This window comes from Canis lupus, chromosome 24, assembly GCF_003254725.2.
Source record: "Canis lupus dingo isolate Sandy chromosome 24, ASM325472v2, whole genome shotgun sequence".
In the NCBI taxonomy this organism is placed as follows: Eukaryota; Metazoa; Chordata; class Mammalia; order Carnivora; family Canidae; genus Canis; species Canis lupus.
Window position 1 is genome coordinate 22,107,873 of NC_064266.1, and position 16,963 is coordinate 22,124,835.

At 48.5% G+C, this 16,963-nt stretch overlaps 1 protein-coding gene across 4 annotated transcripts in view; it reads left to right on the top strand.

Moving 5' to 3' along the window:
* Positions 1 to 14,206: 14,206 nt before the first annotated feature.
* The window catches only part of DNMT3B (DNA methyltransferase 3 beta), a 44,481-nt gene continuing 41,724 nt past the window's right edge, over positions 14,207 to 16,963 (top strand). For 2 of the 4 annotated variants that reach the window (XM_049100511.1, XM_049100512.1), the window contains exon 1: positions 14,269 to 14,401. The gene's annotated coding sequence lies outside the window, so the exon portion shown is untranslated. Of the gene's footprint in view, positions 14,402 to 16,963 lie in introns of all 4 variants that reach the window. The other 2 variants (XM_049100514.1, XM_049100516.1) reach the window with 2 other exon arrangements.

The window sequence follows — 16,963 nt, forward strand, 5'->3', positions numbered from 1 at the left end:
ACCTTTGGGGATTCTCACCCCTTATTTCAAATTCAAGGTAGGAATCTCTTTGGCTGAAAAAATGAGGCCTCGGATCTCTATTGTCTGTTTTGTTTTTCTCCTCAGGACAATTATAAAATGAATGCCTGGCCTAGCCCAGTTTTAGGACTGCAATGCAAATTGCCCCAAGGCACTGAGAAGCGACCTGGGTGTAACCTGGGAGGGGCTGCCAGGGGAACTTTCTCTTCTAGACCACTTTACTTATCTGAAAGATGGAAAAATCCATTCAGTCATTTGGACAGCAGATATTTATTGACCACATTCTATATATGCCAGGCACCATGCTAGGTGCTGGGGCCATAGACATGAACCAAGACAGATTACTGCTCCGCCCCCGTGCAGGTCGAAATCTGATGAGACACACTGGATTTGTAGAGTCAAGAAAGGACATTGTGAAGCTAGGAAGGAGGGGGAGGTGGTGAGCAGGTTCAGTGCAGGTGAACCCTCTGGTGGGGGTAAGCCAACTGTGGGCAGACGTGAAAGATGAATGGAAGTTAGGTGGACTAAGTCGTCCACCTCTGACTGGCCATGGGCATCAACGTAACAATCAAGGGGAAGCCTTGGGATTTTGGGCTTGTCACCCTGCCTTCTCCCACTATTCCCCAGGTCAGCATGACTCAGGAATCACTTTCCAAAGCCTAGCCTGAGGACAGGGTTATCTGCAGGCTGTGTATAAGGACTTCCTGAAGCTTGGAAGGAGAGGGTCTGCCCAGAGAAGATAAGGACAGGTCTGGACAGGTCTGTTTATCCCAAAACAAAAGAGGAGGCAGAGTCCAGATCCAGAGCAAATCCAGGAAGTAGAATCCTTCTTTCCCAGTCCCTAGCAGCGGTTACTATTACTGTATCAGACACTGTATGAAGCACTTTCCTCGTGGCTTTTGTATAACCTTCAGGAAGCTTCTGAAACAGGTACTAGAAGGGCCAGGGATCCTTGGGGCAGGTCACTCAGGTGTCAGAAGCCGGTGCCCTAAGCTACAGGGCCTCTGTACTCTCAGCCAAGCAGCACCCTATAACATGTGTTTCCTGTACCATTTAACTTTTCACAATAACACGATGAGGAAAACACTGGGAGCCTTTTTGGGGGGGAGGAATCCAAGCTTTAGAAAAGATCATAGCTAGAGGTAAGTCCCAAGCCCATGTTCCCTGACTCACCAAACAAATATTATTCAGCACCTACCGTGAGGTAGGCCCTTTTGCAGGTGCACAGTGAACAAAATATAGCAGCAATCAAAACAGATAGATGAGCTGTCCCTCATGGAGCTTACATTCTAGTTAGATAGGCAGGCAGGAATAAGTAAGTCAATACACAGAAGATTGAGGTGATGGTAAGGAGAGATGGAGAGTGCTAGAGGAAGAAAGTGGAGACTTGCTCTTTAATACGCAGGCAACAGAAGGCATCTTTAATAAAGTGTCATCTGAGCAAAGACCTGAAGGAAATAAAAAAATGAGCCATGAAAAATATCTGGGAGAAAGAATTCCAGGTAGATGGGAAATTAACTACAGAGGACCTGGGGTCAGAGTCTGCTTGGCATGTTCAAGGAAAAGCAGAGGTCACTGTGGTGAGAGCTGAAGAAGGTAGAAGGTGGGATTGGGTCATGGGGGCCCTTGTGGGCCATAGGAAAGACTTTGGCTTTTGCCCTGAGTGAGATGGGGAGTCATGGGAGGGCTTTGAACAAAGGCCAGTATGCTCTGGAAGAGGCAGGTGTGGGCAAGGGTGGAAGCTGAGAGCCCAGTAAGTGGGGTTGGTGCAAGATTCCAGTGGAGGAAAGATGGTATCTTGTACCAGGGTAATGAATGGAATGGAATGGTGGTGAGGGTCAGATTTGGGATCAGAGTTGAAGGAAAAACTATCAGCTGTGCTGATAGAAAACTGTGTGGAAGCATGAAGGAAGTAAAAAATGACACTAAGGTTGTTGGCCCCATATTCCACCCCGTACTCTCTTCCTCATTTGAGAATGTGGGAAGGGATCCCTGGGTGGCACAGCAGTTTGGCGCCTGCCTTTGGCCCAGGGCGTGATCCTGGAGACCCTGGATCGAGTCCCACGTCGGGTTCCTGGTGCATGGAGCCTGCTTCTCCCTCTGCCTGTGTCTCTGCCTCTCTCTCTCTCTCTCTCTCTCTCTCTGTGTGTGACTATCATAAATAAATAAAAATTAAAAAAAAAAAAAAAGAGAGAATGTGGGAAGCCAGTGCCCAAACTGGGAAAAATATCTGGACAGGGTCACTCAGTGGTTGATGGAAGAATGAGATTGGGCTGCTGACCTTCTTCCCTTTACCATCCTAGCTCTCTTGGGAGTCAAACCTAAACGTCCAAAATTAAAGGAAGGCCCAAGGGTAGTTTATGGTTTGTCTAAAAGTGAGAGAAAGAGAGTAAGTCAGGGTTTCTTTTTTTTTTTTTTTTAAGATTTTATTTATTTATTCATAGACACAGAGAGAAAGAGGCAGAGACACAGGCAGAGGGAGAAGCAGGCTCCACGCAGGGAGCCCGATGTGGAACTAGATCCTGGGTCCCCAGGATCACACCCCAGGCTGCAGGCAGCGCCAAACCACTGCGCCACCAGGGCTGCCCTAAGTCAGGGTTTCAAGAGAACAGATATTTATTGGGCATCTATTGTGGGGATAAATGTGGTCTCTGCATTCAGGTAGCTCAGAGCCAAAATACATGTGTCCCAGGGAATGAAAAGTTAATTTCTTATTGGAACTCAAAGGAGGAATAGAACTTACCTGGCCAGGAAGAAATAAATTCCCTTAGGCATTGGAGAGGAGGTGAATTTTTTTTTTTCTCTCCCATTAAAATAAAAGAAGGTAGAAAAAAAATGTGTATGTGGGGAGTCTCCTCTCCCCACCCCCCCATTAAAAAATATAAAGGTCTAGGGGCACTTAGGTGGCTAAGTGGTTGAATACCTGCCTTTGGCTCAGGTCATGATTCTGGGATCTAGTCCCATATGGAGCTCCCCTACGGGGAGCCTGCTTTTCCCTCTGCCTATGTCCCTGCCTCTCTCTGTGTGTCTCTCATGAATAAATAAATAAAATTCTTTTTTTTAAAGGTTTTATTTAATAAATAAAATCTTTAAAAAAAAAGAATTAAAAAAATATAAAGGTCTAGAATAGGCAGTCAATGGTGGAAAAAATTAGAACACCAGTTTTCTCTGTAGGAGTTGGGGCAGAGATTACCTGGAAGGGACAAAAGAATGTTCCAGGGTGAGGATGATTTCCTATATCTTGATAGGGGTTTGGGTTACACAAGCACACACATATGTATATGTGCATATGAATGTTCAGCAAATGTAACCTTAAGATACAAATCTTTTATGTAAATTTTACCTTGAAGATAAAAATGTATAAACAAATATTAAATTCTAGCTAATGAAATGCATGTTGAAATGTTTGGAGGGAAGTATACTGATGTCTGCAGTTTACCTTGAAATGCTTCAGAAGATAAGATGGATAGATGGACAGATGCACAAAATGTTAACAGCAAAATCTGGGTGGTAGGGGTAAGAGGGTTCCCCATAAATTCTTTCAACTTGGCTGAATGTTAGGGTATTTTCCACAATATGGACGCCTGGGTGGCTCCATTGAGTGTCTGCCTTTGGCTCAGGGTGTAGTCCCTGGGTCCTGGAATCGAGTTCCGCATCAGGCTTTCCACAGGGAGCCTTCTTCTCCCTCTTCCTGTGTCTCTGCCTCTCTTTGTGTGTCTCTCATGGGTTAAAAAAAGAAAAAAAAAAGAATAGTAAACTGTAACTAGAAATGTATATACATGTGAGGAGGAATGTAGGACACCTGGGTGGTTCAGTTGGTTGATCATCACAAAAATTTGGAGGAGGGGGACCTGACTGGCTCAGTCAGAAGAGCATGCAACTCTTGTTCTCAGGGTCAAGTTCAAGCCTCATATTGGGTATAGCGATTACTTAAATAAAATCTTAAAAATAAATAAATAAATAAATAAAATCTTAAAAAAAAAAAAAAGGAGGGATATTCTCTCAAGAATAACGCATTCTGGGGATCCCTGGGTGGCTCAGTGGTTTGGTGCCTGCCTTTGGCCCAGGATGCAATCCTGGAGTCCAGGGATCGAGTCCCACATCGGGCTCCCGGTATGGAGCCTGCTTCTCCCTCCGCCTGTCTCTGCCTCTCTCTCTCTGTGTTTCTCGTGAATAAATAAATAAAATCTTAAAAAATAAAAAAATAAAAATTATGTCCAGGGTGCCTGTCTGGCTCAGTTGGTTAAGCCTATGACTCTTGATTTCCTTTTTTTAAAATTTTTTTTAAATTTTAAATTTAATTTAAGTTTATTTTTTGACTCTTGATTTTCAGCTCAGATTATGATCTCAGGGTCGTGAGATGGAGCCTGCATCCAACTCCCTGCTCAGAGGGACATCTGTATCTCCCTCTCCCCTGCCCCTTCCTGTGTCCCTGTGTACATGCACGCGCGCGCGCACACACACACACACACACACACTCATCTTTCTCTCTCTCTCTCTCTTTCAAATAAATATATCATTAAAAAATTATCTCTCTAAGCAATTCAGGGGAAGCAAATTAGGAGTAATAGTATTATGAATAATAATGATAATAAATAACTTGAACATTCATTCCCTTGATGTCTGGAGAAATTAGGATAAAACATTATCTATAGATACAGAAACTATTCCAGAATGAAGGGAAGGCTTTTTTTGTTTTTTGTCTTCTATCAGCTACCATTGTGCTAGACACTATGCAAAATGCTTTATTTACATTTCATCACCTTACTAACCTGTCTGCTGAAAAACCTTAAATGACTTCATTTCTTTTTTTTTTTTTTTAATATATTTTTAATTTTTATTTATTTATGATAGTCACAGAGAGAGAGAGAGAGAGGCAGAGACACAGGCAGAGGGAGAAGCAGGCTCCATGCACCGGGAGCCCGATGTGGGATTCGATCCCGGGTCTCCAGGATCGCGCCCTGGGCCAAAGGCAGGCGCCAAACCGCTGCGCCACCCAGGGATCCCCTTATTTTTTTTTTGAACATTCATTCCCTTGATGTCTGGAGAAATTAGGATAAAACATTATCTATAGATACAGAAACTATTCCAGAATGAAGGGAAGGCTTTTTTTGTTTTTTGTCTTCTATCAGCTACCATTGTGCTAGACACTATGCAAAATGCTTTATTTACATTTCATCACCTTACTAACCTGTCTGCTGAAAAACCTTAAATGACTTAAGGTCTTATGACCTTAAGAAATGACCTGGGCCCTGCCTTCTGCAACAGATTCTTTCTCTCCACCTGTATGCTCCAGCCTCACAGGCCTCCCCCTCAGTTCCTTATGGTCCAGGACCTTAGCAAGTGGTATTCCACTTCCTAGAACACACTTCCCTCCACCCTGTAGCCTGTGTCCCTTTAGAGCTCTGTTGGACCATTACTTTCTCAGGGAAGATTTCTCAGGCTCCATGACCTAAAACACTTCCTCTTATTTACCCTGTCCTTGTCTCCTTAGCAATTAACATAACTGAAACCTCATAATTGCTCATGAAATCAATTTAATTAGTATCTGTTTCCCTACTCAGTTGTAAGCTCCAGGAGGGCAGACCAAGGACTGAGTCCTTTTTTGCTGTCTGTCTTATCCCCAGTCCATACCATAGCACCTGGAAGGTGGTTCAATAAATTCAATAAATATCCAGGCCTTCCTCCACTAAGGCATCCTCTTCAGGGTCAGTAGCAAGGAAAGAACTGCGTCTTTTTTTTTTTTTTTTTTAAGATTTTATTTATTCATGAGAGACACATACAGAGAGAGGCACAGACACAGGCAGAGGGAGAAACAGGCTCCACACAGGGAGCCTGACGTGGGACTGATACTGGATCTCCAGGATCACGCCCTGGGCTGAAGGTGACGCTAAACTGCTGAGCCACCTGGGCTGCCAAGAACTGCTTCTGTAGGGGATGGAGAGAGGCACAGGACCAGGAGAAGGCTAGCCTACTGTATCCTATCCTAACTTCCATGTCCACCCCAGGGCATTTCTCTATTGTTCCCTACCCCAGGGAGAGAAAGGAGAAGATGGAAGATGCCAGGAGCAAAGCCTCGGGATAGCGTTTTCCTGACTCAGAGGGTAGGGGCATACTCACCTCCCCAGGCAAAGGAAAGTCAGTGGGACTGTGCAGTGAGCAAAGGACTCTTAGGGAGATGTAGGATCCACAGAGGGCTTACTAGGGTCACCTCCTAGGAAACATGCTAAACCTTTTACAGGGTAGCAAAGTGGTTAAGACCATGGCTTAGAATTTAATCCTAGCTCTCAGCACACTTCCTGACAGTATGACTTCGAATAATTATTCTGCCTCTGTGAGCCTGTTTCCCCATGTGTAAAATGGAGATAACAGTCCTTTCTACTTCATAAGCTACCGCAAGAATCAGTGCGTAGTATGTGTAAAACGCTCAGCAGAGTGTCTGGTCCATGGTTATTCTCTTGATGGCTGCTACTAACATGCTTATTTAATAATAACTAATGAATAATACCTGGCCACACTCTGAGTACTTGTCTAGGCAGGTATATTTAAAGCAGATCTTTCAATGGCCCCTTTTTAGGTTTAAAAAGGCATAAAAGAAATAAAAGGCATAAAAGAATTCCTTCTATGGGTGGACTAGGGTTGAGTGTTCTGGGTGTTCCTGTTGAAAATGAAAGGTGAGGAACCCACTTTGCAAATGAACGTGGCCTCCAATGACACTGAAATGAAGAAAGAGTACTTTACAATAGGGTTCTTTCACATACACGAGCTCTGCGGATCCCTGCAGTCACTCCCGGAAGTAGGCATTACTATTATTATTATTCCAATCAGACTGGGAGTTGACTGAGGCTCAAACTCCTTAGCATAGCACACGCCGAATGGGGGTGGGGTGGGGGTCGAGCTGGGAGTCTAGTTGCTGCTCTGCCACCAACCTACAGTAATGGCTTTCAGGCAAACCTCCTTACCTTGCACAGCCTCAGTTTCCTTGACTGTAAAATGGGGCTCATCATCCTAGATGCTGCTTGTAAATCCAGAGGTGAACTGGGCTTGCCTTGGCAGCCAGGAGCCCAAGGGCCAGGGTTCTGTGATGCTGAGGGGCAGTGGGGTGCTCCTCTCCACACCTGCCAACAGCTGAGACAGCCAGGGAGGAAAGCAGCATGAATTCATTATTAATAATAACGTATATATATATATGTATATATATTTTAATAATAATGTATTTTTAAATTAATAATAACGTATTTTTTAAAAAGTTCTTATTTCAGTAATCTCTTTGCCCAACATGGGACCTGAACTCATAATCCTGAGATCAAGAGTCGCAGGTTCTTTCAGCTGAGCCAGCCAGGCACCCAGTAACAATTTTTAAAAATTTAATAAGCACTTTTATGGTTGTCATGGTTCAAAATGCTCTAAATGTATTAACTCATGCGATTCTCACAACAATCCTATGAAGTAAGTACTCTTACTACCTCCATTTTATAGGTGATGAAATCGAGGCATAGAAAGATGAAATCACCTGCTCATAAAAATACCTACCACATACGAGGTACTTATTATGCAACAAGCACACAGCTTAGCACTTTGCACATTATTAAAGCCTGTAGCTGCTCTGAGAGCTGAAAAAATGGTGGTGGAATTCAACACGAATGTTTAACCAAGACGTGGATAGAAGTCCATTGATGTGTTGACTGGCACAAAGGCATGAAGGATGTATATATTTATAGTTTTTTAATATTTATTTTTTTTAAGAATTTATTTATTCATGAGAGACAAAGAGAGAGAGAGGCAGAGACACAGACAGAGGGAGAAGCAGGCTCCATGCAGGGAGCCCAACGTGGGACTCGATCCCGGGACTCGGGGACCACACTCTGAGCCAAAGGCAGATGCTCAACTGCCTAGCCACACAGGCATCCCTGTTTATGTTTTTTTTTTCTTTCTTTTTTTTTTAATTTGTTTTATTTTATTTTTTTTTAAGGATTTTATTTATTTATTCATGAGAGACAGAGAGAGAGAGGCAGAGACACAGGCAGAGGAAGAAGCAGGCTCCATGCAGGGAGCCCGATGTGGGACTGGATCCCGGGACTCCAGGATCACACCCTGGGCCAAAGGCAGGTCTCAACAGCTGAGCCACCCAGGCATCCCTTTAGGTTTTATTTTTAAGTAATTTCTATACCCAGTGGGGGACTTGAACGTACAACTCTAAGATCAAGAGTTGCATGCTCTACTTACTAAGCCAGCCAGGAACCCCTTAATTTTTTTTTTTTAATTTTTAGTATTTTAATTAACTAGTTAACTAGTATGCACCATGCCTGGTGTAGAGCCCAGTGCAGGGCTTGACCTCACCACCCTGAGATGAAGACCTGAGCTAAAATCAAAAGTCAGACGCTTAATCAACTGAACCTCCCAGGTACCCCTAAAACTTTAAGTAGGCTCCATGCCCAATGTGGGGCTCAAGTACATGCTCTGCCGACTGAGCCAGCCAGGTGCCCCTGTGTGGTTTATTTTTTTAATATTATTTGGGGGGGGGCTTTTTAAATTTGATATTACCCCTTGTTTATAGAAGAGTTGTAAGACTAGTAGGAGGAACTCATGAATGAATGTCTTTTTAACCAGATTTTCCTTTTATTTACATTTTGCGGGCAGTCCGGGTGGCTCAGCGGTTTAGTACTGCCTTCCGCCCAGGGCGTGATCCTGGAGTCCTGGGATCGAGTCCCATGTTGGGCTCCCTGCATGGATCCTGCTTCTCCCTCTGCCTGTGTCTCTGCCTCTCTCTCTCTCTCTCTCTCTCTCTCTCATGAATAAGTAAATAAAATCTTTAAAAAAATTTTAAAAAAATATTTACGTTTTGCTCCATTTGTTTTACACTTTTCTTCTTTTTTAAATTTTTATTTATTCATGAGAGACACAGAGAGAGAGGCGGAGACACAGGCAGAGGGGGAAGCAGGCTCCATTCAGGGAGCCTGATCTGAGACTTGAACCCAGGACTCCGGAATCATGTCCTGAGCCAAAGGCAGATGCTCAACCTCTGAGCCTTCCAGGCATCTCTGCTTTACATTCCCCATCTCATTTAAGTACACTTATTATTGTTTTGGAATCATTTAAGGGCAAATTGGTGGGTGTTTGAGTGGCTTAGTGATTGAGCATCTGCCTTTGGCTTAGGTCATGATCCTGGGGTCCTGGAATCAAGTCCTACATCAGGCTCCCCAATAAGGAGCCTGCTTCTTCCTCTGCCAGTGTCTCTGCCTCTCTCTGTGTGTCTCTCATGAATAAATAAAAACTAAAAAAAAAAAAACCCTTTAAATAAAAAAAGGGCAAATTGGTGACAGTGTGCCCCTTTACCTCTAAATACTTTAGTGTTTATTTCCTAAGAGCAAGGACATTCCCTTATCTATGTTTTTTTTTTCAGATGACGAAACAAATGACCTTTAATCACAGAATTTTTGTTGTCTCTTTAATAAACATTGATTATCATCATGAGTAGAATGATTATGATCTGTTATGATAATTTTTTATTTTTACTTATTTTTTAATTTTAATTTTTAATTTTTATTTTAAAAGATTTTTATTTTTTTATTCATGAGAGACAGAGAGATGCAGAGACATAGGCAGAGGGAAAAACAGGTTCCTCACAGGGAACCCAATGTGGGACTTGATCCATGGACTCAGGATCACATCCTGAGCCCAAGGCAGATGCTCAACCACTGAGCCACCTAAGTGTCCCTATTATTTACTTTTAAAGATTTTATTTTGTTGTTGTTGCTGTTATTACTATATAAGGCTTTATTTTATTTTATTTTATTTTATTTTTTAAGGCTTTATTTTAAAATAATCTCTATACTCAATGTTTGCCTTGAACTCACAATCCGGAGATCAAGAGTCCCACACTCTACTGACTGAGCTAGCTAGGCACCCCTGTTATAATAAATTTTTAAGCAAACACTGTTGCACTTCTTTTTTTTTTTTTAAGATTTTATTTATTTATTCATGAGACATACACACACACACACAGACACAGGCAGAGGGAGAAGCAGGATCCATGCAAGGAGCCTGATGTGGGACTCGATCCCAGGTCTCCAGGATCACACCCTGAGCTGCAGGCAGCACTAAACCGCTGCGCCACCTGGGCTGCCCCACTGTTGCACTTCTGTGCAACCATGGGAAGACTTGAAATCAATCTAGAAACATAGGTTCTCTTTCTAACCTTCCATGTTCTCCACTGCCTTTGTGTGTTTGTGTGTTTAGTAACAGCTATATGGTTTTTCATTTATTTTTTATCAAGTAAGCTCTATACCTACCAACATGGGGCTTGAACTCAAGACCTGCAGATCAAGAGTTGTACTATTGACTGAGCTAGACAGGTGCCTGGGCTATATGGTTTTTTAGACACCAAAAAGCAAAATCTTGGGGAGTACGGGGGGGGGAAGCCAAAATCTTTCATTAAAATATTTATTTGGGGGCTGGAGCCTTGTCTGCCCATCTGGGTAATCCAACACTAGTGTTTTCATGGTTCATTCATTGTTCCCAGGGGCAATGAAGTATTCTTTCTGTCTGGTTGAGGAAACTGAGGCTTAGAGACACTAGGTGATTTATCTGATTTACTCAATCTTGGAGGGGGTATTCAAACTACAGTGTCAGATGAAAAGTCCCTTTCTAGGACATGGGGTCCTTTCCTCTGAGAATGAGTACTAGAGGAGGGAATGCGGTATGGAAGATGTAGATGGCATGGTCTACCACCCAGACAGTGAGAGGAACACTGGACAGAGTCAGGGGACCTAGGTACCAGCCCAGACCACAGTGTGACTCCACATTCATGTGACCAAGGCAGCACCTGCTGAACTCCTCTCCAAATCCACATTGCGTAAACTTTTCTCATTTAGGTAAATGCACCACCCTTCACCCAGGTGCTCAGGCTAAAATTCTAGGGGCCATCCTTGATGCCATCCCTTCCTTTACCCCTAGAGCCATTGGCACCACAAGGCCCAATCTCCACAATGTATTCTATATTCAGTCACTTTCTTCCTCTCCTGCTCCCACCATGGTCCAGGCTACCATCCTCAATTTTCCAGATTAGATCCTGCCTCCCTGTTTGGATCTGTTTTAACATCTGAGTCAAATCATGGCTTAAATGGTGACATCCGAAATCCCTGCCATGGCCCTCTATTATTTATTTCTCCCCTCCTCAGTTGCTCTGCTCTGGCCACACTAGTGTCTTGGCTGTCCCTACTACACGCCATCCACAAGCTGAATCCTGACCGAGGTCTTTGCCTGGCTGCATCAATCCTGTCTCCATTTTATCTTCTTCCCTGATTGATCCACACCTGATATTCTTTTTTTTTTTTTTAAGGATTTTTATTTATTTATTCATGAGAGAGGGAAGCAGAGACACAGGCAGAGGGAGGAAGCAGGCTCCCTATAGGGAACCCGATGTGGGACTCGATTCTAGGATCCTGGGATCACTCCCTGAGCCAAAGGCAGATGTTTCATCCACTAGGCCACCTAGGTGTCCCCACCCGTTATTCTCTTATTTGCTTATTTGACATCACACCATTTTTCTTTCACCCATTCTCCTGGCATTCACCCTCCTTGCCAAATGATAGGACTCAAGAACACTTGTTCATTGAGACCCTCTCCTTTTTCTTCCTGAAATTCAGTGGTCTGTTGTCCCCAGAAACATCTGCCATGTCCAAGGAAACCCAACCCTTTGGCATCTGAACTAGGCCTTCCAGGCATTCCCAGTGATACAGACATCTTTTGCCACGTGGCAGGTCTTGGCTTATGGATCAGAAAACAGGCCCAGCAGCTTACATATTTCTTTCCCCTAAAGGCATATCTCAGATTATGGGGACAAGCCACAGGCCCTCTTGAGAGATCCCCTTCTTCCTACATGGACTGACAGGGACCTAATTTTGGATGTTTGTGGCAGAGGCCAAGAAGTTTGCACTGCTCATTCACAGAAGGCTCTCCCTTCTCACTTTCATATTTCCTTAACTTCCATCCAGGTTCCTAGGTAGAGCAAGTTCCAATAGGTTTAGAAATGTTTGCAGTGGGGTTTAGAAATGTTTGCAGTGGTCAGTTGAGTGTCAGCCTCCTGCTCAGGTCATGATTCAGGGGTCTTCAGATCAAGCCCTGCCTCAGGCTCCTTGGTCCATGGGGAGCCTGTTTCTCCCTCTCCCTTCCCCTGCTTCTGCTCTTTCTCTCTCTCACTCTCTCTCAAATAAATAATAATATTAAAAAAATGTTTGCAACTTCCAGAGAATTTGCCATTTAGTTATTTGCAAATACCTGGTAGGAGATGAAGGGAGAAAGCTATTATTCTGAGTGCTGGAGCCCTGGAGGCAGGAAATCTGTGTTCATTCATTCATTCATTCATTCATTCAACAGACTTGTATTGAACTCCTATGGGCACTGAAAATACAGCTTGGAACAAGATAGATGTGGTTTCTGCCCTTATGGAATATGGTTTATAGTGTATGTGTAACAAGAAAGAAAAAAAAAGAAGAAAAATAAAGATGTAAACAAGGAAATATCCCAAATAATTTGAAATAGCTCTGCATAGGTTGTTGGTGTGGCTTAGTTGGTTAAGCATTTGCCTTTGGCTCAGGTCATGATCTTGGGGTCCTGGGATGGAGCCCTATATCTGGCTGAGTCAGCTTCTCCCTCTCCCTTTGCCTCTCCTCCCGCCTCATGCTCTCACTCCCTCTCTCAAATAAAGAAATAAAATCTTTTTTTTTTTCTTAAGATTTTATTTACTTATTCACGAGAGACACAGAGAGAGAGGCAGAGACACAGGCAGAGGGAGAAGCAGGCTCCACGCAGGGAGCCCGACCTGGGACTCTGTCCTGGGTCTCCAGGATCAGGCCCTGGGCTGAAGGCAGGCGCTAAACCGCTGAGCCACCCGGGCTGCCCCAAGAATAAAATCTTTTAAAAAATGAGATAGCTCTGCAGGCTGCACAGGGAATGACATCAGGAGGGATGGAGGGGGAGGACTATTAGGTGGGGTGGCCAGGAAAAGCATCTCTAGACAGTGACGTTTTGGGAGAGAACAGAAGGATGAGAGACTGGCCAAGCAGAGTTCTCCGGACGAGGAGCGTCAGGGAACACGCTGGATGGGTTTCAGGAACAGCAGAGGGGAGAAGATGGAGTGAAGTGGGGGAGGGAGGAGGATGGGAAATGCCTAGAAGGGTAGACGGAGCCAGCTCCTATAGGGCCTTGCGGGCCATCCCGTCCTCATTCATTTGTTCTTTCATTCATTCCCCCAGCAAGTGTTTGTTAGGCATCTCCTGTGCGCTGAGATACACCGAGGCCCTGCGCTCAGGCTCATGTGCGGAAGACACGCAATAAGCGGACAAAAGGACACGAATATATGTGCCAAGTAGGAGAAGTAGTGGGCAGCGCGGTTCAAGTAGTTCAGCGCTCTTGGAGCGCAGAGGCCGCGACACCCAGAGCCCCCGGGCTTGTCCCGCTGCGGGACCTGCCGCCGGACCCCGGAGCCCGGGCGGCCAAGAACCGCCGCCGCCCCCGCTCCGGGCGCTCTCCCGGCCCCTCAAGATGGAGGACAAAGGCCCTGAGGGTGGGGGGAAGGGCCGCTCCGAGGGTCCGGGGGCGCGGAGTGGCTGGGCCGCCGCGCCGGGTGGGAGCAGCGGGGAGGCGCGGCCGCCGCGTGGCTCGGGTGGGGGCGCTTCCCTGTCGGCCGCGCACCCGGGCCCGGGGTGTGCGAGCGGGGCCCGCGGGCGGGGGCGGGGGCGGGGGCTCCCCCCGCGTGGGTGTGCGCAGGGGGCACGGCGGCGAGCACCCCGAGCAGCCCCCGGGGCCGGTTAGCCGCGGGCGTACCTCGGCGGGCGGCGGGCGGCGGGCGGCGGGCGGCGGGCGGCGGGGCACGGGGGCGGCGCCCGCGGAGGAGGGGCGGGGAGGTCCGGGGCGATTTCAAATTTCCCTCGTCCCCACCCGCCGCCCCCCCGCGCCCGGGGCCCGCGCTGAGTGGCTGCGGCGGGGGCGCCCCCGGCTGGGGGCGGGGCGAGAGCGGGGCCGGGGCTACAAGGGGCCTCGGCGCCGCCCCCTCCCCACCCGCTCGCTGCCCGGGCCGGCCTGCGCTGCCCTCGCCCTCCGCGCGGCAGCCGCCCCCTCCCCGCGCCGCGGCCGCCGCCCGCGTGGACGCCCCGAGCGCCCCCCGACGGACGCCACCGGCCCGCTGGCAGGCCAGAGAGCGGGCGGCCGCCGCGCCCGGCCGGCAGCGCGGGGGTTAAGCGGCCCAAGTAAACGTAGCGCGGCGATCGGCGCCGGAGATTCGCGAGCCGAGCGCCCCGCGCGGCCGCCCGCCGGCCCCCCGCCAGCCTGCAGCGGCCCGCGGCCCGACCGCGGAGCGGCGCCCGAGCCAGGCTCTCGGCAGGTGAGCGCCCCGCGGCCCCGGGGAGGCTCGGGCGTGCGGAGTCCGGGGCCTGGTGGGGGAGGGGGCGGCCGCGGGCTGCCGGGAGGGACCCTCTGCCTGGGACGTCAGGGGCCGCGGCTCCCCTCCGGCCGGTGAGCGGCTCGCCTGGGGAGGAGCGGCGCGCGGACCCCGCGGCGGGGGCGGGGGCGGGACGGGACGGGACCGGGCGCACGCGACCTGCGGGGGCACGAGTGGGAGGGAGACCCGCGGTAGCCCCAGCAGCCCCACCAGGGAGAGGGGTGCGTCCCCAGGGAGGAAGACCGGTGGGACCGGTGGCCTTCGCGGGGTCTGGGGTCTGGGGTCTGGGGTCCGGGGTCCAGGGCAGGACGTGTCCCTCTTGGACGGAAGGGAAGCGGGAAGGTGTTTGGCTCCATCGCAGGGGTCCTTACCTGGCCTCGCGCTCGCAGGGAGCCTCCGAAGAGGCGGGGGAAGCTGGTGTCCGTCCCTTAGGACTTGGACCCGTGGGTTTCAAGCGAGGGACCATTTGCCCCGTTCTCGGGGCGAGAGGAGGACGACCGGACGTGGGTGCGGGCGAGCGGGTGGGCCGGGGCGCCCCCAGAGCGGGGTCTCGGGGTCTCCCGTAGAGGAGGTGCCCCAGCGAGGCACAGCGGGGCTGCCAGGACCCCCTCGGAGCGGCTGGCTTCTCCCGGTGCACACCTGGCCGGGGAGGAGCCGGGTCGAGGTGGCGCCGCCCTGTCGCGGTCACGCTGCCTGCCCTGGGGGCTCACTTTCCATTTTCCCCCCTCTTCCGGGATGAAGCTGGTCCCACTTTCCAAACTCCACAAACTGAGGTCTCGACCTGTAGCGAGCGCCACCTCCCAGAAGCACCGCTTCCTTGCCCCTGTGATTGTTGGAGGGTAGATGCTGAGTCCCACTTGGCAGGACTAAAAGTTGGAAGCCGGGACAGACTCCGGGGCGGACGTGGCGAGTTCGCGGCAAGGAGCCGCTCGTGGGCTCCGGCTTTCCCCGCTGGGTTCACTCACCTGTGGCAGAGAAGGGCAGCCGTCTGCGCCCAGCCCCACGCCTGTGCTTCTACCTCTAGCTTGCCTTTCCCCCTTATCCCCTGGCCTGAGAGACAGGGCCCTTGGGCTTCCCGGTGACCCCCCCCCCCCAAGCTGAGAGGGTGCATGAAATAGAGAATTAAGGACAGAGGATGAATTTTGAACTGCATCCTGATTTCTGGGTTTCGTGGGTTTGGACTGTGGTAGGTTTCCCGGAGAGGGATATCTCTCCACCTGAGGGCTCGGGACACTGAGCCTACCTCTGCCCTCCTCCCCAGCACCTGCTGTGGCTTCTTGAGCCCCCACCATTGGGGTACCAAGGCCGCCATAATTTTTCCAGGGTGGAGATGATGGTAACTATTTTATAGGGCTGGTATACAGTATAATCACTCAATAAAGTCGGCCACTGTTGGCATCCTTGGGAGGTAAGGTGGCTGCCCTGTTCCGAGCACCCACAGGTCTTTGCATATATTTCAATCTGTCCCCAACAAGTCCATTTCTCTCTATGCCTTAGTTATTACATCTGTGAAATAGGAATGATTTACTAATAACCCCAGTTGTATAAAAATGCAATCAGTTTTATGCATGATTTAACCTCTAATGTTCCATGTTCCTTAGATGTGTGATGGGTATAAAAAGGCCCCTACCAGACTAGGTTTGGGTAAGGGCTTGATAAGATAATGCCTGGCATAGCAGGTGATGAATGTTGACCTCTGTATTAGTTTACCAATAGCCCCTCTGTTTAGGATAGCCATTAATGAGAACTAGGGATGAAGGGAGAGACTGCTGCTGCCCTGCCTATCCTGCCTTCCTCCTAGGTATTCTATCCCTCTCAGTATGAACGCATTTCCAAATCATTGTCCTCCACTTGGGAGTTGGCAGGAAGGAGCGCCTTTGTTCCATTTTGAAAGGATCCAGGGTTATTCTTTTATGGGATGGGGCCGTTTTTACCTCCCACAGCCCCAGAAGCTTGATGTCTACCTTGGAGGCATGCTTGCAGAGCTAAGTGAGGTCATTACCTTTCTTTGTTGGGGTGGAGGGGGCTCAGACAAAGGCATTGGGACTGGCTGCATCCTGTTCCTTAAAGTCCGTCATGCCCCCCACCCCCAAAAGCTAGGAGGGGAGGAGAGTATCTGAGAGCTGCAGGGGGTGAAAGGGAGGAGCAAGGGAGGTGGGTTTGGGGGAAGCTACTTCCCTTCCAGTCCTTCCTCAGCCACGTGGGACTTGCAACCCAATGATGCCTGTCACCCTTCATTGCAGCCCAGGGACCTGCTTCTTATTTGGGGTTTGAGCAAGTTCTCCTTCCTGGAAAACTTACCTTAGGATTTCTTTGTCTCAGACCAGATCTCATGCCAGCTCTCCTGCCTTCAGGCCCAGAAACCTTGTCCAATTTCATCAGAGCTGGTCCTTATTAAATCTCTTAACTCCTCTTGGGTCCTATATACCATGACAAGTAATCCTATCCTCCTCCAGCCCTTAATAGGTACAGGGTCACAGCTCTAGATAGAATCCTTGTGTTAGT